This window comes from Suricata suricatta, chromosome 11 (assembly GCF_006229205.1).
Source record: "Suricata suricatta isolate VVHF042 chromosome 11, meerkat_22Aug2017_6uvM2_HiC, whole genome shotgun sequence".
NCBI lineage: Eukaryota > Metazoa > Chordata > Mammalia > Carnivora > Herpestidae > Suricata > Suricata suricatta.
In genome coordinates, this window is record NC_043710.1 from 49929243 (window position 1) to 49957220 (window position 27978).

At 38.2% G+C, this 27978-nt stretch overlaps 2 protein-coding genes across 11 annotated transcripts in view; one reads left to right on the plus strand and one right to left on the minus strand.

The window, feature by feature from the left end:
* LOC115272189 (olfactory receptor 2D3-like) overlaps nucleotides 1-27978 on the minus strand; it is a 184094-nt gene that overhangs the window by 31617 nt on the left and 124499 nt on the right. The gene's annotated exons all lie outside the window — the stretch shown is intronic.
* LOC115272188 (interferon-induced very large GTPase 1-like) overlaps nucleotides 25714-27978 on the plus strand; it is a 30030-nt gene continuing 27765 nt past the window's right edge. The window contains exons 1-2 of the mRNA XM_029915241.1: nucleotides 25714-25738; nucleotides 26461-26514. The gene's annotated coding sequence lies outside the window, so the exon portion shown is untranslated. The remainder of the gene's footprint in view (nucleotides 25739-26460; nucleotides 26515-27978) is intronic.

Below are 27978 nucleotides of genomic sequence, written 5' to 3' on the forward strand. Positions count from 1 at the left end.
AGTTTCAATAAGAAAGTCTGCCCATTTACTGAAACCACAATTACCAAGTGGCATGAACAATAGGAGAACTAACTCCAGTCTCTGATCCATTTAGGTCAAGCAGTCAAGCATACACATTTTCAAGTAGGGGAAGCAGGGTGCCAAAGGCCACACAGCACTTCTGGCTGGATGGACCCCAACAAGAGGTAAAATCTCAAATCAGTAACCTCAGCTCCCAACTTGAAAAAACACTAGAAAAAGAACAAATTAAAGCCAAGTAAGAGGAAGAAAAGAAATAATGAAGATCAATTATAAACATCTGTCCAGAAAGATCAAAAGAAAATAAAGAAATAAAGAAACCTAACAGAAAGCATGAGAATAAGTTAAACAACTAAGATGATATGAGCAAATTCATTAAAAGACCCAAACTACTGCAACTTTCTCAAGAAGAAATGGATAGCTTAAACAGCCATACACTACTGGTTTTAAAGATGGAAGACAGGATCAAGAGCCAAAGAACATGGGTGGCCTCTGGAAGCTAGAAAAGGCAAGGGAACATGTCCTCTGGAGCCTCCAGAAGGAACCAATCCTACTAACTCACTGACTTTAGATCAGCAAATCTGATTTTGAAACTAGGACCTTCAGAACTATAACAGTAAGTTTGTGTAGTCTTATACCATCAAGTTTGTAGTAATTTGTTACAGTAGCCATAGGAAACTAAATGATGTGGACATCCTTACATTCATTATAACTATTTTACTATTTTATTTGCTCCATTATCCTTAATACACATAACAGTGTTTGGCATGTGGAGGGATTTCAGTATTAATTTGTTAAATGAATGAATAAATAAATGAATTTTATTAATAATTATTAAAATGCTGGAGATACAGCAACGAGTAAAGGGCAAAGGGACTGGATTCCCAAAAGTTTGGTCAGCCTCAACTCATCAGGGAATAAGGAATGTGAGGCCGAGAGGACATCTCTAGACAGGCTCAGAGACTGGGTAGGGCTCGTGGCTCAGCCACTAACACATTGTATGAAACAGGCTGATCACAGCCTACCTCTATGTCCTAGGCTTAGAAAATGGAGGGGTGGGCATGAAAATCCCCAAGGTAATTTCTCATGGAAGTGAGAATTTCCTAAATATTGTTTAAAAACTCATCTTTCTACCAACCTACTAGAGCTTGGGCACAATTTTGACTGTCATTGTCACTGGAAGTGGGCAAAACTGGCTATTATTCCCATTATATTCCACTGCACCTGCTACTTGTATCTTTATCCTAAAACTCATATGCAGATCAAGTCTGTGCCATGTCCTCCACCACACACCTGAGGATTGGGATTTGGTCTTATTATCTTTGAATAACAACATATGGTGCCTAACATATGCCAGATACTTTAAAATAGCTTTTTATACATGTTGAATGAATGAATCAAATGAGTGAATGAATGAGTGGATGGCAATACTTTCTGTATCCTCTGGGCTCCTATGAGACACTATAGAATAATTGTATTGAAGCCTAATCACATGTTTCCATGGTTTTGTCTGACACTTTTTATAAATTTCTTTTTTTTTTAATGTTTTATTTATTTTTGATACAGAGAGAGACAAAGCATGAGAGGGGGAGGAGCAGAGAGAGAAGGAGACACAGAACCAGAAGCAGCTCCAGGCTCTGAGCTAGCTGTCAGCACAGAGCCCGACGCGGGGCTTGAACCCACGAATGTGAGATCTGACCTGAGCCGAAGTCGGAGGCTTAACCGACTGAGCCACCCAGGCGCCCCGGCTTTTTATAAATTTCTTATGGAAATTTCTTTTTTATTCATCATATTCTGCCACAACACCATAGGATAAACTCAATAAATGCTTATTTGAAAAATAAAACTGAATATGCCTCCTTGGCAGAGCCCACCCAGGATTCCTTGGTGCCTGGGGAGCTAGGATGATGGTAGGATACACGGGAGTCAGAGAAGAATCTATTTGTCACCAGTATGAAAGCACTGTGCTTCACTATTTAATATTGAAAAGGACGTTCCACAGCCTAACAGCTGCATCTCAGCCCCACATAAATAGGGCACTGGGCCCACTAATCCTCTCTTAACATATTTTCCCTGAGTTACTGCATTTTTTTAATGGTTTTGACTGTGATCTATATGCTGATGATTCCTTAACCCAACCCAGACAGGTTTGGAACTCAGGGCTATGTAATCAGCTTAGTAGGTACTTCTACCAGGATGTTAATGTGGTAGCTGATGGCATTGCTTCTAGAACCAGGCTGTCACAGAACCTGGAACAAGTCATATCTCTGATTCATGTGTAAATGATGGTACTTACCTTACTTCCTAGACTTGTTAAACGTGTTAAAAAAAATAAATGTAAAGTACTTAGAAGAATGTCTGGGAAAGACAAATCACCTGTGTTAACCATTATATTCATCTCAAACTCAGTGTATTAAAACTGAATCAATCATCTTATGCCAACTCAGATCTGCCCTGTACCTTGTAGTCTCCCATCTCACTAAGTCATCCAGTTAGATATACACCTATGAATCACTTTCAAGATCTTCTATACTTCCATTTCCATACAAAATAAAAAAAAGTCTTGCAATTTTAAACCGTTAAATTGGTTTTATTCTATCTTTTTCTTTGTTCCTTCTGTTCTGATAGAGTTCTTCCCTAACCCTCATCATGTTCTACTTATATCAAAACATTATTCTCCTCTTTCCTCTTTCTTCCTCTCTTCCTCTCTTTTGCCCCAGATTCCCTCACTCTGTTTGTGTATCCCTCTCTTCGTCTACTTCTGTCTCACAATCTTTTTTAATCCCTGTAGTAGGTTGAATAATGATTCTCCCCCCCCCCAAGATATTCATTACCAAATGCCTGGAATCTATAAACTTTACCTAATATTGCAAAAGAAACTTTATAGATGTGATTAAGTAGAGGATCTTGGGGTGGAGAGATTATCCTGAATTAGCCAAGAAGGGCCTAAATGTAATCAAAGAATAGGAAAGAAGATGGAAATTTTACTACAAAAGAGGAGAGAGCAATGTGACTTCAGAAATGAATATCAGAATGATGAGGCCACAAGCCAAGAAATGCAGCAGAGGCTAGAAGAGTAAGGAATGGATTCTCCCCGGAGCTGGTTCATCCCTGCTAGCATCATGATTTTGGCCCCAAAAAACTAAGTTTAAACTTCTGGCTTCCAGAACTATAAAACAATATGTTTCTGCACTTTTAAACTACTAAGTTTATGCTAATTTTTTTAATGTTTTATTTATTTATGATACAGAGAGAAACAGAGTATGAGAGGGGGAGGAGCAGAGAGGGGAGACACAGAACTGGAAGCAGGCTCCAGGCTCCGAGCTAGCTGTCAGCACAGAGCCCGACGCGGGGCTCGAACCCAGGAATGTGAGATCTGACCTGAGCCGAAGTAGGAGGCTCAACCGACTGAGCCACCCAGGCGCCCCTATGCTAATTTTTAATAGCAGCAAGGGAGAACTAATACAGTCTCCACCAAAAATTTCTCCCTCCTTATAAAATGCCTTGGAATTACCAATATCTAAAACAAACCCATAAACAAAACTTTATGTTGAAGTGTACCATTCCTGTCATAGCCCCTTTTCTCTGCTTATATTAAGAGCAAAAATTATTGATATTTAACTAACTCTACCTCTTCATCTCATATTTTCTTTCTATTCCATTTTACTTGACTTCCTCCCTACCCATACAAATGGCTTTTATCAAGTTCACTCTGACTTTCATCTTAGAATACATAATGACCAATCTCTATCCTTATCCTCTTGACCTCTCAGAAGCTTTTACTATGGCTGACCACACTTTTGCCATACTTCCTTCTCCAGGCTTTCGGGATCCCAAATGTGTCTCATTCCCCACCTCCTCCTCCCTGGATGGTTCTTCTTAGTCTCCTTTACCTCTCTTGTAAATGTTGGAATGTTACCTCACTCCAGCATCCTTCTTCCTCCTCTATCTACACTTTCTTTCTAACCATGCTTATCAGTCCCATGCCTTGAAATATTATTTATGAATGACTCTCTAATCAATATCTCCAGATTGGACCCATCCCTTAAAAGGCATGACCTACTTCAGTCTGATTTCCATCTCCACTTACCTGTCTCATTGGTATTCCAAAGGAAATCTGACTCCCAATCTGCTCATGTAATAAACTTTGACCATATCAGAGAATGACACCACAATTAACCTATTTGTTCAGGTCAAAATCCTAGAAATCATCTGTATAATTTTCAGTTTCTGCATAATAAATTACCAAAAATTGTCACAACTTAAATCGTTTTTTGTGTCCGCAAGATTGAAGTCCCCAATTTCTTGCTGGCTCTCAGCCCAGAATCACTCTCAGCTCCCAGACGCACATGGCCCCCACAGGCAGTTCACATGCTTTCTTCCAGATCATCAGGAGCACACCTGATGCGGTTTCTTGTGTCTTTTAATACCTGAACTGATTATGTCAGGCCCATCCAGGATAATCATCCTTTTGCCATATAAAGTAGCAGAATCACAAACCGACATCCCGTCATACCTATAGGTACTGTTCACAGTCTCTTACCTGTTACCACTGCTTCTTCCTCGTCACCCCTATTCTATATACTCAACCAAGAGACAAAACAATCTTCCTAAAGTTCAACCAGACAATGTCATTTCCATGCTTAAAATGATAAAATGATCCAAATGCTTTCCATGAAGTGGAATAAAATCCAAAATCCTCCTTATGACCTGAAAGGTAGAATATGAATCAAACTTTTGGACTTTTATCTTCTTCCCTTGCCTGTTTTTCAACTTTGCTCCAATCACAGTGGGCTTTTTCTGTCCCCTAAAACACCAAACTAGCTTCTGTTTCAATCCCTTGAATTTGGTTTTCTTCATTCTCGGAAGATTCTTCTCCAAGTTCTTCACTTATCAGCTTTCTTACCTTCCTTCAGGTTTAAACTGAATTATTATATCATCAGAGTATTCTTTCCCAAAAACCCCCTATCTTCCAACCCCAGTAATATTTTACCACATTACCTTATTCCATCATCTTCATAACAGAAATAATCATACTAATATTTTATTGCTTGTCTCTTTCTCTTTCTTAAAAAAATTTTTTAAGGTTTATTGATTTTTGAAAGAGAGGGAGAGAGCCAGAGCATGAGCCATGGAGGGGCAGTGAGAGAGGGAAACACAGAGTCTGAAGCAGGCTCCAGGCTCCCAGCTTGTCAGCACAGAGCCCCACATGAGGCCTGAACTCAGAACTGTGAGATCATGACCTAAGCAGAAGTCAGAGGCTCAACCCACTGAGCCACCCAGGTGTCTCTTGTTTTTCTCACACATACCCTAACATCTACCCTGCCCTGAAATGAAAGTTGTCTGTGGAAAGATATCTGTCTTGTCCAGGATTGAATATTCATCACATGGATCATTGCATGGTGCGTGGTGAGTGCTAATCAATTACTCAAGGTGATTTTTGGCAGCAAAAGTAAAAAAAAAAAAAAAAAGTAATGTGAATTGTAGACCAGATTTTTCAGAAATGTTGGAAAAAATAAGCAAAAGTTAAAGTTCTTTGAACAACTATTACTATTTAAAAAAGCATTCTGATATGTACTGAAGTGTATGCAATGATGAATAATATATTATCTGTTGGGAATATTGGAAAGATCATGGATTCTGAATTGGAAAGACTTGTGTTTGATTTTGAATTCTTCCACTCACAAACTAAATTACCTTGATCTTCTTACCTATGAAATAAATATAATACCTATTTCTTTGCTCAAAATAAATAAGTTGTGCAAAATACCTGCCATAGTACCCAGGATGCAAAGGATGCTCAATACGTATCAGTTGCACATTTAAATAATAGTTTTTTTCAATCTAACAGAGGAAAATAATTGATGTACACAGATAACTATAATAACAAGACCAAACAGAAGTATCATAAAAATTCTGTGAGTTAAAAGTAAGTAGCTACATCTTTGGGGGAAAATAAAAACATATGGGAAAATGACATTTTATAGTAACTTCAAGAATAGGCAGGGTGTTGATGAAGAGAGACAAGACAGATTACAGAACACAGGTATTTTGGTGATAAAATAGATTGTAGTAAAAATAATGGCATTAGCCTCAAATGCTTGCTTGGAATCAGATTTTATCACGCAAACAGTAAATGGGTGGTGCATTCTAGATAGAAGGGAAACGCCAAGGCAAAAATGTGTGACGGCTGGTTATGTTTGGGAAACAGAAAGTCATCTAGCATATATGGGCAAAAGCAGGAAATGAGGCTAGCGAGGAAATAAAAGCTAATGTCCTTCTGCCATCTTGTGGTCATGATCCGTCTTGAATTTCCTCAAACCTCCCACTCTAGGGTGTACATGTCCTTATTCAAGGACTACTTGAAAGGAAAAAAATAAATATTACTGACAACAAATTATAAGATTTCCTATCATTGAAGTAATTTACAAAAGGTATGGGAACACAGAGAACAGAAGGCTTAGCTTAGTCTACAATGGTAGAACCATCAGGCAATGCTTGTAAGTTAAGGAAGATGAAATTTAGAAGAATAAAAACTGTCAAGCAAAGGGAAAAAACTCAGGCAGGGGGAAGAGCTTGGACATTGAAGAAGTAAAGTTCAGTATATAGTCAGAATACAAGTTGTATATGGAGACTGATACGAAATTAAATTAGACAAAAAGGCAGGTCCATGTCACATGGGTCTTGTTGACCTTCATAAGAATATTTTCTTTTATACCAGGTGGTACTTTTTAAAAGACACATAAGTATACTGAATAATTTCCCCTTATTTCTTCAGGATCACCATCACCTTTCTACACTTTGCATTATATACCATGAAGCAAATTTCAGTGCTTTGAATCACTAGGCTTTCTTGCCTTCTGACTACAAGTTGAGTTGGCCAATGAGAGGCTCTTGCAGGTGTCTGAGAAGTAGAGGGGGGTGGAGCAGATCAGAATTTTTTTCCTTCTGGTTCTCACTTTGGCACACTCAGGTTGGCACTGGCCTTTTCCTACAAAGATAGATATGTTAGAATTTCTGTTTCTAATGTTGTTAGTCCCTGGTGTTTCACTATCTCTTAAACCTACTTTTATAAGTAAATCCTTCATAAATTTTTTGTAATTACCTCTTTTGAATGTGCCATACTTTTGCAAGTAGCTCAAATACATTTCATTTCACACCTGTAAACTATTATTTGAAGTTACTCCACTCTGTGGGAAGCACTATTGTCAACTTTACTGAAAACTTTTTGAAATGAATTATGCACACAGAAGATCAAGTTGCTATATCCCTTACATCAGATACTCGTTGAATAGAATGCATATGTGTTCTTACTCATAACCTCAAGTTAGCTGAGGATTTTACATAAGCATAGGTAGAGTAATTCTGAAACTATTAACTTGGTTAAAGACAGGGCACATAATATATATTCTGAAAAAAAGAATAGTTAATGGAATATTCCTAAGCCTAAAACTTTGATAACGCAAGAAACTTCGGGTTGGTTCAATGATAATACTAAAGTTTTTCCTAATTCTATTAATTTCCCCAAGTAATGATTTATGATATAAAAGGTATTCCAGGGGTGCCTGGGTGGCTCAGTCAGTTAAGCGTCCAGCTTCCCACTTTGGCTCAGGTCATAATCTCATGGTTCGTGGGTTCAAGCCCCATGTCGGGCTCTGTGCTGACAGCCAACTCAGAGCCTGGAGCCTGCTTCGGATTCTGTATCCTCCTCTCTTTCTGACCCTCCCCTGCTCTCTGTCTCTCAAAAATAAATTTTTAAAAAAACATAAAATTTTAAAAATATAAAATAAAAATAAAAGGTATCCAGAGGTTGGTGGTAAGACGGAGGAGGAACAGGGTGACCCTAAGCTTGCCTCCTCCCTCCAACACAGCTAGATAAATATCAAATCATTATGAACACCCAAGAGATCCATTAGAAGTCTTAGAGAACAGGTTGCACATCTGCAAAGTAGAAAAAGGACCTGTGCAAGGTGGTAACTTTGTAGAGTTAGTGAAAGAAAAGAGCCCCGGACAGTCCCCAAGGGAAGGAGCACTGAATGTGGTGGAAGTAGTGAGAAAAGAGAGAGAGAAAGCACAGAATAAAAAAAAGAGTGAAAATACGTTCAGGGGACTATACAAGAAAACTATTCCCCAATCCTTTGCTGGGGGGAAAAGGAGAGGGTTATAATACTGCCAGTTATTTATAAATAGTGGAGCACAGATTCTGAAGTTTCAGGGGTCTGCAACATTGCCAGGTTCATGCTTAAGAAGGTGAGTAGTGCTCTTACAGGAGAGTAGAGCTGAGCCCCAATAGCAGGCAGTCTGAGGATCCCTAGGGTCACAGTGGGGAGAAGTGGTTCCCTTGCTTGGAGTGTACTGGTAGACGTAATTTGACCTCTCCAAGGGCAAAGGACCTGAGGGAGCCATTGAAATCTCCCACTCACCACTATAGGAACAAAGATACTGGTGGAGGTCTGCAAACCCTGATGCAGGCTGTGTAACAGTGATTTACCAAAAACTCTGATCTGCTGGCTGGCACCGGACACAGTGCAGGGAGACCTTCCCCCAGATCAGGGCAGATGAGGCCAGGGATGGGGGTTGTTTCTGAAGTGTGGAGTTTTGAAACATAGAGACACCTGAGTTAAAACATGAGAAACACGAGTGCTGTGCTATTTGGCAGGTAGACAGCTTGGAGAGAGACAGGGTAAAGGCAGAGATCAAAAGGAAATCAGGTACACAGGAAAAGTCCCTCTTTGCAGGTCTGTGAGGGCCTGCTGCTGGGGAGCTGAGCAAACACTGTGAAGCCACCCAACAGCCTGATCCCTCTGAGTCAGCTAAACAGCACCACCAAGTGGGAAATGGACCTGCAACATCAATCCCCGCCCCCCTGCAACCCGCAGGCACATCTTCCCTAGGGAAATTACACCTGAAGAGTCTAACAGCACCAGGCCCCTTTCCCAGAAAAATAGCACAAACCCCAGGCATACACCAAATCTGTTGACCATGGAATGCTCTCACCTTCAACTCTAGAGGAAAAAGTGTCTAGAATATTTTAAGTGGTTTTTAGGGGGGTGGGGGCGGTTCTTTGTTATTTTTATTTTTTCTTTTGTTTTTGTTTTGTTTTGTTTGTTTGATAAAGACCAATTTTTAATTTTTATTATATTTTTAAATTTATTTTAGTTTATATACTTTAAAATTTTTTTAATTAAATTTTAATTTAAAATTTTAAAAATTTAATTTTTATTTCTTCCTCTACCTTTTATTTTCTCTTCTCTCTTTCTTTTTTCTACCAAGCTCCTAGTAACAAGCAAACCAAATCACACACATGATCTAGCTTCCTTTAGTTATTTTACTTAAAAATTTTTTCTTTGATTTTTAAAAATCTTTATTTTGTTTTACTTGGCTTTTTTTTCCTTCTCTCCAAAATACAAAACAGAGGAATTCACCCCCAAAAGAAAGAACAGGAAGAAATGATGGCCAGAGATTTAATCAATGTAGATACAAATAAGATGTCTGAACTGGAAATTAAAACAACAGTTATAAAGATATTAGCTGGACTTGCAAAAAGCATAGAAGACATGAGAGAATCCCTTACTGCAGATATAAAAGAACTAAAATCTAGTCAGTCCAAAATTAAAAAATGCTATAACTGAGATGCAATCCCAAATGGAGGCCATAAAAATAAGGACAAAGTACAGGAGGGAATCGGTGATAGAGAATATAAAATTATGGAAAATAATGAAGCTAAAAAGAAGAGGGAAAAAAGTCATGGACCACGAAGGCAGACTTAGAGAACTCAGTGAGTTATTAAAACAGATTAACATTTTTATTATAGGAGTCCCAGAAGATAAAGAGAGAGAAAAAAGAGCAGATGATTTATTCAAATGAATTATAGCTGAAAACTTCTCTAATCTGAGGAAAAACACAGATATCAAAATCCAAGAAACACAGAGAACTCCCAATAAATTCAACAAAAGTTAATCATCACCAAGGCATACCATAGTCGAATTTACAAAATACACAAAGAAAGAATTCTGAAAGCAGCAAGGGAAAAAAGTCTTTAAACTGCAAGAGAAGACAGAGCAGTTGGCAGTAGATTTTTCCATAGAAACTTAGCAGGCCAGAATGGAGTGGCAGGAAATATTCAGTGAACTGAATGGGAAAAATAGGCAGCTAAGGATTCTTTATCCAGCAAGGCTATCACTCAGAATAGGAGAGATAAAGAGTTTCCCAGACAAACAAAAACTAAAGGAGTTCATGACCACTAAACCAAGCCTGCAAGAAATTTTAAGGGGGACTCCTTGAGTGGAGAATTAAAAAAAGACCAAAGCAACAAAGACTACAAAGGACCAGAAAACATCACCAGAAACACCTATACGTGTGTCTCTATACATGGTACAATGGCTCTAAATACATATCTTTCAATAATCATTCTGAAAATAAATGGATTAAAAGCTCCAATCAAAAGACATAAGGTATCAGAATGGAAGAAAAAAAAAACAATAAAACCAAGATCCATTGATGTGCTGCCTACAAGAGACTCATTTTAGACCTAAAGTCCCCTGCAGATTGAAAGTAAGGGAATGAAGAACCATTTATTATCCAAATGGATGTCAAAAAAAAAGCCAGAGTAGCCATACTTATAACAGACAAATTATATTTTAAAACAAAAACTGTAACAAACGATGAAAAAGAGCATTACACCATAATTAAGGGGTCTACCCACCAAGGAGATCTAACAATTGTAAACATTTATGCCCCCAACTTGATGAACCCAAATATAAACTCATTGTTAATGAAATGTAATAATACTATGAGACTTTAACACCCTACTTATAGCAATGAACAGATCAACTAAGCAGAAAAAAACAAGGAAAGAGTAGCTTTCATTGACACTCTGGACTGGATGCCTTAACAGATATATTCAGAATATTACCCCTAAAACAGGAGAATACACATTCTTTTTGAGTGCATATGGAACATTCTTCAGAATATAGATCACAAGTCAGCCCTCAACAAGTACAAAAAAAAAAGATAATACCACGCATATTTTCAGATCACAACCCTATGAAATCTGAAGTCAACCACAAGGAAAAATTGGAAAGCACTCAAATACATGGTTAAATACATCCCACTAAAGAATCAATGGATTACCCAGAAAACTGAAGAAGAAATTTAAAAATACATCGAAGTCAATGAAAATAAAAACATGAGAGTCCAAACCTTTTGGGATACATCAAAAAGCAGTCCTAAGAGGAAATTTCATTGTAATTCAGGCGCTTCTCAAGAAGAAAGGGTCCCAAATATACAACCTAACTTTATACCTATACACAAATCCTTTATATCTAAAGAAGCTAGAAAAGGAAAAACAAATAAAGACTAAAGCCAGCAGAGAAAGGTAAATAATAAACTTTGAGCAGAAATAAGTGATATAGAAACAACCAAACAAAAACAAAAATCCAGTAGAACACATCAATTAAACTAAGAGCTGATTCTTTGAAACAATTAACGAAACTGATAAACCTCTACCCAGATACATTAAAAAGAAAAGAAAAAGGACCCAAATAGATAAAATCCTGAGTGAAAGAAGAGAGATCACAATGAACACCACTGAAATGCAAACCATTATGAGAATACAATGAAAAATTATACACCAACAAATCAGGCAATTTGTAAGAAATGGACAAATTCCGAGAAACCCATCACCTACCAAAACTGAAACAGAAAGAAACAGAAAGCAGAAAACAGGAAAAGCACGCCCATAACCAGCAAAGAAACTGAATGAGTAATCAAAAATCCCACAGACAGGAGTCCTAGGCCTCCTAGACCGCTTTTTATGCTTAATAAAATTCTCATGCATAACTTGGACCAAGATGACTAAACACATTTTTCAGACAACCAAAAATAAATAATTGTCCTATTAAGCTCCAAAATCAAAACAAGAGCACAAAATTGATCAAGTTTCACTTCTTGAGAAATCACCTGGAAATTTCATTGGCTCTTACAAAGTTATCAGGAAACACAAGCTGAATTTAACTGGAGGCCTTCTTGGAGTTTCAAAGAGCAACGGCACATTGGGTCCATTGCACATAACATGCTCCATGATCTGAACTTTTGCAAATGTTGACTCAATGCCACCTTTGCCTTTGGCAAAGGCCTATGACTTCCATCCAGTAGTAACCACTGGAATTTTGGACTAGAAAACTACCCATATGTTTAAGGTAAATCCCCACTTAGAAGGCCTCTTGGCCTATTATTGGGCTTTAAAAGAAATCTCTTATATTATGAAAGAACATAAAATATGTTGAGATCTGAAATATCCATTCTGTCCTTGTTATAACATATCATCATTCTATTAGGAAAGGAAATGCATGAAAGAGTTCTGTCATTAAAAGGCAATACTATATTCAGGAACATAGAACAGTGGACCACTGGGAACACCAATTGCACACATAAACAGGTGGCTTTCATGACTTTGGCCCCTGCATTATATTCCTTGCAGACTTCTTAACCCTCCAAAAACAGGCCACAGTCAATGATGTTTTCAGACAGTGTCAAGAAGTATAGTTCACGTATGGCAACTCAATGTTGGAGGGCCAAACATTCATAAATTAGCTGCACTCCAGTTTGTTGATGATTGTATTCTTATTTAGGAAAAAAGAGGAAAATACACTCAAGGGGCAGAATTAAGGATTATTTCCCCATGGCATCAGAGGAACTGATAATAATGATGGGCTATGGATTATTATCAATGCTTAGGCTTAGCCAAGAACTGGCAATATAGTCCAGAAAATGGGCTTCAAGTGACTGAAGGATAAAAGCAACACTATGTTATAGAAAATTTTGTGCACTTTGAGGAGAAAATCAAAGTGGAGTATGTCAATGTTCACTAAAAACTCTTTTCCTTCATAGTATGTACCCTCCAATATATTTATGAGGACACTTTGTCTCTGTGGTATTTTTAACCAACAACTCATAACCACAATATAAACACCAAAGAAATCCAAATTGAAGTAAACTATATAAAATACTGGGCCAGTATTCTTTTAAACTGTTATTAATTAAGGCCATGATAAAGGCCAGACTGAGAAACTATCACATATCCAAAGAAAATAATATGTGACAACTAAATGCAGTGTCATCCTGGAACAGAAAAAGACAATCATGGAAAAACTGGTGAAATTCAAATAAAATCTAGAGTTAAATTAATAGTAATGTACCAATGTCAATCTCTTAGTTTGATAAATGTGCCATAGTTCTGGTAGATGTTAACATTAGGGAAAAGTGACTAGAGGGTGGGCAGAAATTATATACATATGTATTCAGGAACTCACTATACTATCTCACAACTTTTCTGTAAAACTAAAGTTATGCTCTGGAAGTTGGCTGGAAGGATGATGAAGTACAGGAACCCTCAGCTTGCTTCCTCCCATGGATACAACTAGAGACCATTCACACCAGCATATGTAATCCAGAAAATGATCTGAACACTAGAGGAACAAACTCCACAACTAAAGGTAGAGAAGAAGCCACATTAAAGAGGGTAGTAAGAGCAAAGATGTGGCCTGGGAGCAAATGGGTCATGGCCATCCACAGTGGAGAGGGAGCTGGTGGCACAGAGAAGGGCAGGAAATAGACTTTTACACCAGGGAGCCCTAAAAATTTCCCACCATATTTGCTTTTGAAAGCAAATTTCATGAGTTTTAAAAACCAGTGGGACTTAAAACTTGGAATTTTTATAAATTGATGGGCTTGGGTCTAGGAGAGCCAGGAGGGCAGTAGCAAAGTCTCCAACCTTAAAGGGACAGAATGGCAAACAGCCAGTGCAGATACAGCATAGAAAAGCAGTTTTTTTTTAAAAAATATAACTTATTGTAAAATTGGCTAACATCCAGTGTGTATAGTGTGCTCTTGGTTTTGGGGGTAGAAGGACTGGCAGTTTGAAAAACAACGGGCAGATGGGAAGAAGAGTAATTTCCTCATTTAGAGTGTGGTCCAGAGAGACAGGGATCCCTGGAAGACTCCTCCAGGAACAAAGGACTGGCAGGCACCATTTCCCTCCCCAGCCCCCCACCATAAACAACAGCCACTGCTGCCACTCATTACCTCACTTGCTTACACCAATGCTGCCCCACCCCCCACCCCAACCCAGCTGTGCTTTGGGAGGATCTGCCTTTCTTATGCACACTCAGCTTAGACCCAGCACTGAGGGCCCTGTCCTCCAAGAAGGCTGGCACAAACCCTACCAACACATCTCCCAACCCACGCGTTTTGTGGGACCTCAGTGTTGGGGCCCAGTAGGCAATAATAACCCTCAAACAATATTTGGCCTCTTGGGCCGCACATGTGGCTTCTGTTCATCCTATGATTTTCTCATTACTTTGCAAAGAGGCATATACTTTTAGGCTTTGAATCAACTTGGGTCAGTCAGTGACCTTCCCTTACTTTATTTTCTGGCTCTTTTGTCTGCTGTTGGGAGTAAACATAATCCTTTGCCAAAAGATTTACATATAGAAGGATCAGCATCTTACCCTTGAATAACTGATGAAGGGCCTTAAGGAATGTATATCTCCTTATAGATATCTTTAGGTTTATCTTATGTTTAAAACCGGACTATTATTAGGGGATTCCTCTTTTGTAATGACCTATTCCTGCTACTTACTACTGTCCTGATAAGAATGACCTTATCCTGAGCATGTCTTAAAGGACTTTGAACTATGTAACCATTAAAGAAATGATGTAATCACCTATGGTATATAAGACCCTGGCTATCTTAATAAAGTGTGGCTTTACCTACCACCATCCACGTTGTCTGTCTCGTCTGTCTCTTCTGTCCTGTTCATCTTGTCCGTCTTCTTTCTTAGAGATATTTTCACCGACACCAACCCCCTACTCGGGACCTTTCGACTGTGGTGCGTGGGTTGGTCCCCCGCACCTCAGGTCCACTGGAGGCAGGGGAAGGTTTCATTTCCCAAGTAGAACACCACACACCTTGTTAAAACATGCCTTACCCATGGTGGGGACCAAACACTACACAGAATAGGCAAAGAGAGCCTCTGCAACCAGACTAAAGGAATAAGAGGCCAAGACTCAACAGCAGTACTCTTCCTGAAGTGCCAGGCCCTGGGGAACAGAAACCCTGCAGTGCAGGGCAATACAAGACCTCTTCTTCATAAGGCTACTATCGTTAAGAATAAGAGAAGTAACTAACTTTTCGAACACACAGAAACAGATACAGAGAGAAAAAAATGAGACAGAAAATATGTTGCAAATGAAAGAACATGACCACACCATAGCAAGACACCCAGGTGAAATGCATATAAGATAATAAGCCTGATAGAGAATTAAAAGTAATCATCATTAAAGATACTCATTGGACTTGAGAAAAGGATGGAGGACATCAGTGAGACTCAACACAGAGATAAAAAAGAACCAGTCAGAGATTACAAACACAAAAAATGAATTAAAAATGCCTTTGATGGAATAAGTAATAGAAAATATGAACAAGGGGAATGAATTAATGACTTAGAAGACAGAGTAATGGAAAGTAGCCAGGCTGAACAAAGGAGATGAAAGAAAAGTAAGCAAATCAGAATAGTCTTAAAGAACTCAGTGACTCCATCAAGTATAATAACATTGGCATTATAGGGATCTCAGAAGAAGTGGGAGAAAAAGGAGCTAAAAATTTATTTGAGGAAATAATAGCTAAAAACTTCCTGAATCTGTGGAAGGAAACAAATATCCAGATGTAGAAGGCAAAGATTCCCCCTCCCAAATTCAACCCAAGGAGGTCCACACCAAGACACATAGTAATGAAAATGGCAGAAAGTAGTGAAAAAAATTTTTAAAGCAGCAAGAGAAAAGAAGGGAAACCCCATAAGACTATCAGTGGATTTTTCAGCAGGAACTTTGACCAGAAGGGAATGGCATGAGATATTCAAAGTGCTGAATGGAAAAAATAGTCAAGAATATTCTATCTAACAAGGCTATCATACAGAACAGAAAAACAGATAAAAATTCTCAGGGAAACAAAATCTAAAAGAGTTCTTGACCACAGAACCAAAAATGCTAAGCGAAATAAGTCAGAGAAAGACAAATACCACATGACCTCACTCATATGTAAAATTCACACAACAAACAAACAAGCAGAGAGAGAGACAGTGATTTAAGAAACAGACTCTAACTATAGGGAACAAATTGATGGTTACCATAGGAAGGGAAATTGGGAAGATGGCTGAAATAAGTTATTAAGATTAAAGAGTACACTTATTATGATAAAAATAAATAAAATATACATTAAAATTAAATTCTCATCATTGTAATTTTATAGTGAGTCTTGATTTCAAGTAATTAAATTTCTCTAATTTTATCTTCCTTTTTTAAATCATTTTGACTATTCTACATTCTTTGCATTTCCATATAAATTTAAAAATCTGCTTGTTAATTTCTTCAAAAGCATTTTTAGGATTTCTCCCATTAAAGAAAAGTACACTTCTGGGGAAGACAGTGGAGTAGGAGAATCCTAAGCTCAACTCCTCCCACAGATAAAGTTAGATAAAACCCATATCAATGTGAATGAGCCAGAACACAATCAAAACACTTGTAGGCCAGACATTCCACATTTAAATGTACAGAAGAATCCATGGTGAGGAGGGTAGAAAGGGCAAAGACACAGTACAGAGCTAAACCAGACTGTCCACAAGATGGAGGAACCCAGGGCCATGGAGAGGGGAAAGAAACAACCCCTCACACCAAGCACCAGACACAGGCAAACTGAATGAGGATAAAACCACATAACATCTGGCTTTGAAAATCAGAAAGGCATAATTTTACAAATTCCTACTACGATGAGTTGGACTTAACACCTGAAACTCTTTACTCTCTCTTTTTCCTCCAAATTTTTATGTAAACTCCACCTAGTTAACGTACAGTGTGATATTAGTTTCAAGTGTAAAAATTAGTGATTCATCAACTGCATACAACACCCAGTGCCTATCTAAAGTGCACTTCTTAATACTCGTAACTGGTTTAACCCATTCTCCCACCCAACCGCCTCCCAGTTCGTTCTCTATTGTTAAGACTCTGTTTCATGGTTTGCCTCCCCCTTTTCCCCTCATGTTCATCTCTTTTGTTTCTTAAAGTCCACATACTGCTGAAATCACAGGGTTTTTGTCTTTCTCTGACCTAATTTCCTTAGCATAATACTCTCTAGCTCCATCCATATCATTTCAAATGGCCAGATTTTGTACTTTTTAATGACTGAGTAATATTCCATGATATATATTCAATTTGGGGTGTTGAGTTTATATATATATATATACGCACACCCTATCTTCTTTATCCACTCATTAGTCAGTGGATTTGGGCTCTTTCCATATTTGGCTAATGTTGGCAAAGTAGCTATAAATATCAGGGTGTGTGTATCCCTTTGAATCAGTATTTTTTTAGTCCTTTGAGTAAATACCTGGTAGTACAATTGCTAGGGCATAGGGTAATTCCATTTTTAACATTTTGAGGAACTTCCATACTGTTCTCCAGAGTGGCTGCACCAGTCTGCATTCCCACCAACAATACAAAAACGTTCCCCTTTCTCCATATCCTAGTCAACACCTGTTGTTTCTTGTGTTGTTGATTTTAGCCACTGTGACAGGTGTGAAGTGATATTGTAATTTGGATTTGTATTTCCCTGATGATGAGGTGATGTCAAGCATCTTTTCATATGTCTGTTGGGCATCTGGGTGCCTTCTTTGGAAAAATGTCAATTCATGTCTTCTGCCCATTTTTTAATTGGATTATTCAACATTGGGCGTTGAGTTTAATAAACTCTTTATAGGTTTTGAGACTAGTAAACTCTTTATAGATAATAAACTCTTTATATTCTTTATCAGACATGTCATTTGTAAATATCTTCTCCATTCTGTAGGTTGAGTGTTTTCTTCACTTTGCAGAAGAAGCTGTTTATCTTATGTAGTCCCAATAGTCTATTTGATATTTTGTTCGTTTTGTCTCAAAAGATATAGCTAGAAAGAACTTGCTACTGATGAAGTCAAAAAAGATTACTGCCTATGTTCTCCTCTAGAACTTTTATTGTTTCAGGTCTCACATTTAGGTCTTTAATCCATCTGAAATTGTTTTTTGTGTATGGTGTACAAAAGTGGTCCAGTTCTTTCCTTTGCATGTTGTTGTCCTGTTTTCCCAACACCAATTGTTGAGAAGATGATCCTTTTCCCCATTGGATATTCTTTCCTGTGGGTCATTTCTGAGGTTTCTATTCTGTTCTGTTAATTTGTGTGTCTATTATGTGCTAGTACCATACTATTTTGATTACTACAGATTTGCAATATAACTTAAAACCTAGAATTGTGATGCTTCCTGCTGTGCTTTTATTTTTCAAGGTTGCTTTGGCTATTTTCAGTAACATGCCAATTTTAGGATTGTTTGTTCTACCTCTGTGAAAAATGCTGGTGGTTTGATAAGGGTTGCATTAAATGTAGAGACTGCTTTGGGTATTATAGAGATTTTAACAACATTTGTTCTCTCAATACATGAATATAAAATATCTTTCCATTTCTTTGTGTCCACTTAAATTTCTTTCAACAGTATTTTATAGTTTTCAGAGTACATATCTTTCACTTCTTTGGTTAGGTTTATTCATAACTATCTTATGGATTTTGGTGCAACTATAAAGTGCGATTGATTCCTTGATTTCTCTTTCTGCTTTGTCAGTATTGGTGTATAGAAATGCAACAGATTTATGTACTCTGATTTCTACTCTGTAACTTTACTAAATTCGTGTATCAGTTCTAGCAGTTTTTTGGTTGAGGCTTTCAGGTTTTCTTTCTTTTTTTTTTTTTTAATGTCTTTATTTATTTTTTGAGAGAGAGAGAGACAGAGGGAAGCACAGAGTAAAGGAGTCACAGGATCTGAAAACAGGCTCCAGGCTCTGAGCTAGCTGTCAGCACAGAGCCTGATGTGGGGCTAGAACCCACAAACCGTGAGATCATGACCAGAGCCGAAGTTGGACGCTCAACTAACTGAGCCACCCAGGCGCCCCTGTTTCAGGTCTTCTATACAGAGTGTCATATCATATGCAAATAGTGAGGTTTGACTTCTGCCTTGCTTGTTTGGATGCCTTTTACTTCTTTACATTGTCTTATTGCTGTGATTAGAATGTCCAGTACTATGTTGAATAAAAGTGGTGAGAGTGGACATCCTTGTCTTGCTGCTGATGGTAGAGGAAAATTCTGTTTTTCTCAATTAAGGATGATATTGCCTGTGGATTTTTCACATATGACTTTTATTATGTTGAGGTATGCTCCCCCTAAACCTACTTTCTTGAGGGTTTTTATCATGAATGGATGTTGTACTTTGTCAAATTGCTTTTTTATCATCTACTGAAATGATTACATGGTTCTTATCCTTTCTTTTGTGAATTATTTTATTGATTGATCTGAGAATATTAAACTACCCTGGCAACCCAGGAATAAATTCCAGTTGATCATGATGAATGGTTTTTATAAACATATTTTTGGCTTTGGTTTGCTAGTATTTCATTGAGAATGTTTACATCTATGTTCATCAGGGGTATTAACCGCTAGTTCTCTATTTTAGTGAGGTCTTTATCTGGTTTTGGTATCAGGGTAATGCTGGCTTCATAGAATGAATCTGGGACTTTTCCTTCATTTTCTATTTTTTGGAATAGTTTCAGAAGAACAGGTATTAACTCTTCCTTAAGCATTCCCAGAATTCCCCTGTAAAGCCATCTGGTTCTGGGCTTTGGTTTGTTGGGAGATAGTTGGTTACTCTTTCAGTTTCTTTCCTGTTATCAGGCTGTTTCTTTCCTGTTATCTTCTCCTTATTTCAATATGGTCATTTATATGTTCCTAGGCATTTGCAGAATTCCTGTGTAAAGCCATCTGGTTCTGGACTTTGGTTTGTTGGGAGATAGTTGGTTACTCTTTCAGTTTCCTTCCTGTTATCAGGCTGTTCAAGTCTCCTTCTTCTCCCTGTTTCAGTTTTGGTAGTTTGTATTTCCTAGGAATTTATCCATTTCTTCTAGGTTGTCCTATTTGTTGTCAGACAGTTTTTCATAATATGCTCTTACAATTGTTTGTATTTCTGTGGTGGTGTTATTTCTCCTCTCTCGTTTGTGATTTGTTTACTTGAGTCCTTTCTCTTTTCTTTTTAATAAGACTGGCTAGACACTTGTCAATTTTATTTATTTTTTTATTTTCTCACAGAACCAGCTCCTGGTTTCATTGATTTGTTCTATTGTTTGTTTAGTTTCTGTATAATTTATTTCTCTCAATTTTTATTATTTTTTTTCCTTCTTCTGGAAATAATTCCTTCTGTTCTTTTTCTAGCTCATTTAAGTGTAAGGTGAGGTTATTTATTTGGGATTTTATTGGCATCTTGATATAGGGCTGTATTGTTATATACTTCCTTCTTAGGCTGCATTTGCTAGTTCCCAAAAGTTTTGGACTGTTGTGTTTTCATTTTCATTTCTTTCCATGTAATTTTTTAGATCTTCTTCAATTTCCTGGTTGACCCATTCATTGTAGCATGTTGTTTCACCCACATGTATGTGTGATCCTTTCCAGATTTTTTTCTTGTAGTTGACTTCTTGCTTCTTAGTGTTGTAGTCAGAAAACATGTATAGTATTACTTGAAACTTTTTGCATTTGTTGAGGTCTGTTTTATGACTTAGTATGTGATCTATTCTGGAAAATGTCCTATTTTCACTCAAAAAAAAATGTGTCTTCCGCTGCTTTAGGATGGAACACTGTGAAAATATCTGTTAAGTCCACCTAGTTCAGTGTGGCATTCAAAATAGCCATTATTTCCCTTATGGCTTTTCTGTTTAGGTGATCTGTCTATTGACATAAGTGATATGTTAGAGTCCCCTATTATTATGGCATTATTATGGATTAGTTCCTTTATGGGTTTTCTTTTTTTTTTTTTTTTTTTGAGAGACAAGAGAGAGCGTGAGAAGGGGAGGGGCAGAGAGAGAGGGAGACAGAATCTGAAGCAGGCTCCAGGCTCTGAGCTCTCAGCACAGAACCCGATGTAGGGCTCGAACTCACGAACTGTGAGCTGTGAGCTGAAGCCTGATGTTCGACCGACTGAGCCACCCAGGCGCCCCAGTTCTTTTATGTTTGTTATGATTTTATGTATTTGGGCGCTTTCATGTTGGAGGCACATAATTTAAAATTGTTATATCTTCTTGTTGGATTGTCCCCTTAATTATAATATAGTGCCCTTCTCTGTCGCTTGTTATGGGTTTTGTTTTAAAGTTTAGTTTGTCCAATGTAAGTATTGCTGCTCCAGCTTTCTTTTGATATTCATTTGCAAATTAAGTGTTCCTGCATCCCCTTACCTCCAGTCTGCAGGTGATTTTAGGTATAAATGAGTTTTTTCTAGACAGCATACAGCTGGTTCTTGCTTTTTATCCATTGTGACACCCTATGTCTTTTGACTAGAGCATTTAGTCCTATTACATTCAGAGTAATTATCAATAGATACATATTTATCTCCATTTTATTACTCCTTTGGTGGTGGTATCTGGAGATTTTCTCTGATCCTTTCTGTCTTTCATGTTTGCTGATTTTATTTAGTGATATAGTTTCATTTCTTCCTCTATTCTTTGTCATTTTATTTTTGGTTTTTGATATATAGTTATCATTAGGTCTGTATAAAACCTTCTCTGCAAATTAACAGTGTATATTCAGTTCATGGTCATTGAAGTTTGAGTCCATTCTTTTCACCTCTCCCCCTCCATGGCCCCTCATTTTATATATGCATTATTATATTTTATATCCCTTTTTGTGTGAGGTCCTTGACTGATTTTTACAGAAATACTCACTTTTACTGCTTTTGTGTTTCTTGCCTTCACATTATCATTTTTGGTCTCTCTTTTCAACTCAAAGAGTCTCTGTTTTTTTACAGAGCTGATTTGTTGGCATGAACATCTTTAGTTTTGGTTTCATTCTGAATGACAGCCTTCCTGGATGCAATATTCTGGCTGCAGATTTTCCTACTCAGTAACTTTGAACATATCATGCCACTTCCTTCTGGCTGGCCACATTTCTGTTGAGAAATCTCCAGCCAGCTTTACTGGCCTTGCCTTCTAAGTCAATGACTTCTTTTCTGTTGCTGCTTTTAAGACATATTTTTGTGCTCTTTTTTTGAAAATTTAATTATAATGCCTTGGCGTTGTTCTGCGTTTGTTGATTTTGACCCGATTCTCTGTGCCTTCTGAATCCAGATGTCTGTATTCTTCCCAAGATTAGAAAATTTTCAGCTATTACTTTTCCAAATAAGTTTTCTGCCCTTTTTCCTCTCTCTTCTGCTGGGACTACTATAACACTAATGTTATTACATTTGATATAATCACTGAGTTCCCTAGGTTTATTCTTGTTTTGCATAATTCTTCTTTCTCTCTTTTTTTCACCTTTTTTGCTTTCTATTGCTTTGTGTTCTAGGTCATTAATTCATTTCTCTGTTTCTTCCAGCATGCTGTTGATTGCATCAAGTGTGTTTCTAATCTTGTAGTAAAGGTCTTTATCTCTGTAGTAAAGGTCTCACTGATATCTTCCCTTTTTTTTTTTCAAGTCCAGTGAGTATCCTTGTGATTATTGCTTTAAATTCTCCATCAGGTATGTTACTTATATCTGTTTAGCTTAGATCTCTGGCCATGACCTTATCGTTTTCTCTCTTTGGAATAGATTCCTGTGTCATGTCATATGCCTAAGTATCTGGCTTCTTCTGTGTATTAGAAAAGCCAGTTGTGTGTTTTGCTCCTGAAAAAAATGGCTTTATGAAGAAGAGGTCATGGAGTGCCCAGGGCCCAGTGGTTCCAGGAGTGTCTTCAGTGTGTGCTCCGTGCACTGTGCTGTTCCGTTCTGGCTGCTCTATGCGTCAGGCCAGTCCTCTGTAGAGGCTCTTCTAGCCTGGTGTCGGCAGTGTTTCATCCCTAGTCTGAAAGTGGTGAATTTTAACTAGGTGTGCTCTGGTCTGCTTATGAAATGAGACCTGTCACTACCTCTTCTAGAACTGGGACACTGCAAAACTCTCTGGTCAGGAGTAGACTGTGGGCAGGGGCCTATGCTGGCCTTGTGGGGAGGGGACCCCACACTGGGACTGAGGAAAGCATGACTAGGTAGTAGGGTTATACCAGAGCACATGGGGGTGTGACTTGGTGTACCAAGTTAGGCAGCCATTGTCCTCCTACTGTGTGCTGCTTCATGCAGGTAGCTCTGTGTTTATGCTGAGGGGAAGGAGAGGAGAATGGTGCAGGCCAGCTCCTTTTGCCCAGACAGGTGTCTGTATAAACACTGTCTCTCAGAGGCAAGCTCCAAGAAAAGCAAATATTCACCTCACTATGTGTCCAGGTGCTATTCATCTTGCTGCTTTCATGCTTTCTGCTGATGGGTTGTGGGTCCACCTTCTCTCCAGAAGCAGGGCTGTGCTCTCCAGGCTCTATCCCAGCCAAACCTACTGACCCTTAAACCTCCAGGTTTTAATCCCCACTTGTTGCAAGAACTCAGGAAATTCAGCACCTTCTGCTTTCCAAGCCAATGACTATGGGCAAACTTTCCTCTTGTGCCTCCCCAACCACACATACACATTCCTCGTGTGCTCCTCTCTCTCTCACCCTCATCTGCACCTAAGGTTCCCTCACCTCCTAAGTTGCCATAATTTATTTCTGCCCTAAACCTCATCTCCACAATTCCTACCCTGTTTGATGGGACTTCTTCTCTCCCTTCAGTTGTGGAGTTTGTTCCATCAGTCTTCATGTTGATTTCTGGGGTATTTAGGATGATGTGACAACTACGTAGTTGTATTCATGGGACAAGGTGAGCCTAGGGTCCTCTTACTCCACCCCCATTTTCCCTATCAATGAACATTTTTTATATGTCTCCATTTATTCTTCAATTTGTCTTTGTAATTTTTTTATGAAAGAAGAGAGTTAATAAGTAGACTAACACTTACATAATTGGTTTTTTTTAAAGTTGCCCACTGAATTAATATGGAAAAGATGTTTTCAAGACATGGTGCCAGAACAAATATCTCTATAGTGAGGGGAAATGAATCTTCATCCTTGTTTCCCACCATAAACAAGTTTTTACAGAAAATGGATCACAGAAGTAAATATAAGAGCTGAAACAATCTTTGGGAAGGAAACATGAAAAAAAAAATCTTGAAACATTGGGTTGAGCAAGAGTTTTTCTTAAACAGGACACACAAAACACAATTAAAGAAAAATTGATAAAAGGGCATTCACTGAAGTTAAAGTAGTTTACCCTTTGAAAGACATAGTTAACAAAAGAAAATATCAGGTGCACCTCGTTAGTTCAGTCAGTTAAGCATCCAACTCTTGATACAAGCTCAGGTCCTGACCTCACAGTGGTGAGATCAAGACCCACATTAGGTTCTGTGCTGTACGTGGAACCAACTTGGGATTCTCTTTCTCCCTCTCCTTGCCCTCCCACATTCTTTCTCTCTCTCTCTCTCTCTCTCTCTCTCTCTCTCTCTCTCTCTCTCAAAATAAATAAACATTATTTTTAAAAAGAAGAAAATATCAAGCCTCAGAATGGGAGAAAACTTTGCAATATATATTGAACAAAAGACGTGTAGCTAGAATATATAAAGAATACTTAAGAGTCAAAGAGAGAAAGGAAGAAAGAAAGAAAAACAGGCAGAATATTTGAACGGACATTTCACAAAAGAAGATATACAAATGCTTGAAAAGCACATAAAAATGTTCAAAATAATTCATTACTAGAAAAATGCAAAATAAAATTATAATGAGATAGCACTGCACTTACTCAAATGACTGACAATACCAGTGTTGACAAAAATATGGCCACCTGTAATTCACGAACATTGCTGGGAAGAATACAAATTTAAAATGACATAGTCACTTTAGAAAGTGTAGCCAACCAAGGGCACCTGGGTGGTTCAGTCATTAAGCATCCAACTTCGGCTCAGGTCATGATCTCACAGTTTGTGAGTTCAAGCCCTGTGTCAGGCTCTGTACTGACGCTCAGAATCTGGTGCCTGCTTCAGATTCTGTGTCTCCCTCTCTCTCTGTCCCTCCACTGCTTGTGCTCTGTTTCTCTCTTTCAAATGTAAATAAACATTTTAAAAATTAAAAAAAAAAAGAAAGAAAAGGTAGCTAACTGGAACAGAATTTGTTTTCCAATTCTCCATCCCTGAAAGACTCCAGATTCTTTTTTTTTAAATATATTTTTAAGGTTTTTATTTATTTTTTGAGAGACAGAGAGAGACAGCACGAGCAGGGGAGGGTCAGAGAGAGAGAGGGAGATTCAGAATCTAAAGCAGACCCCAGGTTCCGAGGTAGATGTCAGCACAGAGCTCGAACCCACGAACTGTGAGATCATTACCTCAGTTGAGGTTGAACGCTTATCCGACTAAGACTCCCAGGCGCCCCAAAAGACTCCAGATTCATTTTTACAGGGTAACTATATATTAAAAGACAAACGCCCATTTCATAAACTAGTTTGAAGAAGGGAGAAAAGAGCAGCCAATTTCATCAAGCCACCGATATTGCACAAGGACACTGCTAGGAAAGAAAAGTTTAACCCAAACTTAATCATGAAGATGAAAAAAATTTTATGATAATGTTTGCAAATCAAATCCAACTAAGCCTAAAATGGAATAGACACAGCTCTTATTCTCAAGCAGTTCACAATCCAGTACGGAGCAAAAATAAAATGAGGTAAGTGGCACTAAATATATGAAATGTGAAAAATTGGTCAACTGGTCAAATAGAAAATGCAACTGGTTTTTTATCCAAGAATTCTTTACAGGGAGGTAGCTTTTGAACTAGCCTTGGAAGAACAAGTTAGGCAAAGTCAGTCACTCTTTTATCAGTATATGACATGGGGTAACATTCCTCAACTCTTGTAATTAGCATATTTTAGCTTCATTTTTTACTTGCATATCTGTTTCCTTCCCCGGCCCCATAAAACAAGGTTTGTATGGGCAATGGCAAAAATATTCACATATATTTCTGTGCAATTAGCATAGGGCCTCATACTTAGTAAATGTTCAGTAAAGATTTACTGAAGTCTTAGGAAAAAGAATTATTAATCTTATTATTCTCCATCTGTGTATGGAAGAGTCCTTTGAAGAGAAAGCAGGAAGAAAGAAGCCAGAGACCTTGGAGCAAGGAAGATTAGAATACATCAGCTGTCTCTTGGGGCACCTGGGTGGCTCAGTCAGTTAAGCATCGGACTTTGACTCAGGTCATGATCTCACGGTTCGTGGGTTTGAGCCCCATGTTGGGCTCTGTGCTGAGAGTTAGCTCAGAGCCTGGAGCCTGCTTCAGATTCTGTGTCTACCTCTCTCTCTGACCCTCCCCTGCTCATGCTGTCTCTCTCTCTCTCTCAAAAATAAAACATTTTTAAAAAAGAATACATAACTATTTCTCAATTCTAGGCCTGAAAATCCAGAGACTAATAAGGTGCTGAGATTGAATGAACGACCACTGTGGTAAGAGAAATACAGAGGGAATGACTTTATGGGATGTGAAACTGTGTTTCCACAAGCCTGACCTTCATTTATGCCTCTAAGAGAGCATGGCTAAAGTATTCCTTTGTCCTTACTTTTTCTTCTGGATGAGTAGTCTGAGGGCTGGAGGAAAGACATATGAGGAGGATGTGGAAGAAATGTCCTGAGGAAAGACAATCTTGTCACTGAACTCTAAGACTTAAGTGATTCTGATTTCTTAACTTCACCCCAAACTCATCATCATCCAATTCCCTAGTAAGTTTCACAGCAAAAGTCCAAAGATAGTTATTTTAGGCAGAGGTAAACCATACCCCATCTTGCCCATGGGACTAGATAGAAATCAAACATAATGGGGAAAATCCTAGGACCTATAATGCAAAGGCAAGTGAGGTGATGTTGATTTATTTATGGTACAGATATCATAGATTGTGATATAGAAAACTGTTCAGATATCTGAACCTTGATGATGTGATTTGCTGAGCAGCAGAATTACTGTTTTTCCTCTATCAGGAAGTTATTTCAGGGAGTGGCTGGGGTCAAAGTTTGCTGAGTGCCATACATAACCTTTACACCACTTCTTGGGTACAATTTATACCTGGTGAATTCTTCCCCGGACCACTAGTCATCCTTGCCTCATTAAACACATTTCCTACAAGAAACCTAAGGGGGATGTCAAGCAGCCTAACTAACTCAAATATATCTCTTGTCTCTGCAATTCTCTTATCCTTGGAATGATTTATAAATCCTGTGAATAGAGCTGACTCTGAACTTCATTTTTGCCTGTCCTCATAGATGTACTCCTTAAAACATGGCCTCTAAAGTTATAGATGTGAAAGCCTGTGCTCTTTCTGATATACGGTACTAACTCTAGGCTGGAAAGGAAAAAAGACATTAGAAAAAGCACAATAATGAGGAGTACAACTCCTTTTGTGGGCGGGAGATATTTTTAAACTCTTCTTTCACTCTTCCCCATTTACCCACATCTGAGTAAACTGAGGAGAAAGCCCTGATATTCCCATATTTGGCATCTGGCATCAGCAGATATTCTTTTTTTTTTAATGGTTTATTGTCAAATTGGTTTCCATACAACACCCAGTGCTCTTCCCCACAAGTGCCCTCTTCCATCACCACCACCTCTTTTCCCTCCTCCCCCTTCCCCTTTAACCCTCAGTTCCTTTTCAGTATTCAATAGTCTCTCAAGTTTTGCATCCCTCACTCTCCCCAACTCTCTTTCCCTCTTCCACTCCCCCTGGTCCTCCATTTGTTTCTCCTGTTCTCCTGTTAGACCTATGAGGGCAAACATATGGTTTCTGTCCTTCTCTGCCTGACTTATTTCGCTTAGCATGACACCCTCGGGGTCCATCCACTTTCCTACAAATGGCCAGATTTCCTTCTTTCTAATTGCCATGTAATACTGAATTGTATATATATACATATATATATATA